Source organism: Lipotes vexillifer, unplaced genomic scaffold (genome assembly GCF_000442215.2).
Source record: "Lipotes vexillifer unplaced genomic scaffold, Lipotes_vexillifer_v1.1 scaffold1094, whole genome shotgun sequence".
Taxonomy (NCBI): Eukaryota; Metazoa; Chordata; class Mammalia; order Artiodactyla; family Lipotidae; genus Lipotes; species Lipotes vexillifer.
This window is the reverse complement of record NW_006792775.1, coordinates 490,128-492,229: the sequence shown is the minus strand read 5'-3', so window position 1 is coordinate 492,229 and position 2,102 is coordinate 490,128.

Below are 2,102 nucleotides of genomic sequence, written 5' to 3'. Positions count from 1 at the left end.
GAACTGAAAGAGTGTTCTGGGGAAGAGGGGGAGTCAGGGCCTTATAAAGACAAAAGCCACCAGGTTGTGGAGTTGTCTGCTGAGAATTGTGATTGACTCTGACGTGAGTCAGGAAATATTTGTCCATAAGGAATCACGAGTTATCTTAGGGTGAGGGTCCAACAAGTATGTGAGTTTCTGGCAGATGCTCTGGATGCCTGCATTAGGACAGTGAGTGGTGAAACGGTCAGATTCCATCCAGGCTGAGATGTGCATAAGCCTCACCACCTCAATGGCTCCCCGGCTCAATTTTCAAGTGTGCTTTTAGCAAACCCCACCCCACTTTCATTTTCCTTCCACAATCCCCAAAAGACTTGAAAGCAGAGCCTCAAGCTATGTCTTCACCCATGTTCACCCATCATTCACAACAGCTAAAAGTTGGAATCAACCCAGGTGTCTGATGACAGATGAATGGATAAAAGACACATGGTACAACCGTATATGATATTGTGATTTATAATCAAGACATACTTTGTGTCCCTATTTCCTGGCAGACAGCTCCCAGAGCCCTCTGAATTTCCTAAGAGCAATGGGAGCATCTTTTGTTACAATATTTGGTCTTCTGGCCTCAATCCCTGAAATCCCTTCAGAGCCATGAAGTGAAATGGGTGTCTTATTATTCATAACAAGTCTCTTTCCACCACTACTGGGTTTATGGTAATGAGGTGACTATTGGAAATTCCCTAAGGATGGGGATATGGTTGCCAGGGAAACCAACCATGATTAGAGGGTTGGAGCCTCCATGAAAACCCCAAAGATGGGGGTTCAGAGAGCTTCCAGGTTGGGGCCTTCCACGTGCCAGGCCCCAAATTCCACAGGGACAGAAGCTCCTCTGTTGGGAGCCCTTCCAAACCTCGCCCTATATACATATCTCTTCACCTGGCTGTTCATTCATATCCTTTAATATCCCTTATAATAAACCCGTGATCTAGTAAGTTAACTGATTTCCTGAATTCTGTGAGCCGCTCTAGCAAGTGAATCCAACCAGAGGAGGGGGTCGTGGGAACTTCGGATCTGCAGTCAGTTCTTGTCTCTGAGCACCTCTCCTGTGGGTTCTGCAGCTTCTGTCTCTCCCGCTCCCCACACCCCTGGGGGTGTCCTCTGGGGACATCCCAGCACAGCCTGGTGGTACCCTGAGCCTCAGCCCGCATCCACGCTGCCCATCTGAGAGGTGAAAGTGGTTTCTGTGCCTTTTCTGACGGCCGAGTTCAAGTCTCTGCTCAGGGACGGTCGCAGAGAACACCCTCCCCAGCTTTGCCCAGTTACTGGCTCTGTCCTTGGTTGTCAGTCTCCCAGTAGATTCCATATCAACGATTCTTATGCTTTTGGGCCTCAGGGCACTTTTATTATTTATTTTTAAATTTATTTATTTATTTATAAAAATATTTATTCATTTATTTATCTATTTTAGTTGCACTGGGTCTTAGCTGTGGCACACGGGATCTTCTCTGCAGCATGCATGTGGGATCTAGTTCCCCAACCAGGGATCGAACCCGGGCCCCCTGTGTTGGGAGTGTGGACTCTTATCCACTGGACCACCAGGGAAGCCCACTCAGGACACTTTTAAACACTTAAAAATTACTAAGGCCCCCAAAGAACTTTTACTTATGTGTGCTATCCATCCATATTTACTGTATTAGAAAATAAAACTATGAAAATTTAAAGACCTGCATCTATTCTTCCTTTTAAAATAATGATGACAGACTTGTATAAACCATCTATACCATGGTTTACCTCAGGTGATCCTCTAAACTCACTTCTAACCCTTTAAGTGCTCACCAATCCTGAACGAATTATGTCTTGAATTTGCCTAATTCTAATCCAGACCCCAAACCTCACACACACCTTACCCTTTGCCCCCCAGATCCTGCTAAGACTCTCAAGGGAGCTAAGCCGCGTAGCTTTATCGATCTGTCCCTCGGTAGCATTTTGGGGAGCCAGCATTCAACACATAAAGAATAGATTTCTGAGAAATAGTTTTTTAAAAATTCAGTAAGAAGAGTGGCATGAATACACGTTTCTGCGAATCTCCCTGACGTCAGGCTTCTCAGCGGCAGCTGGAC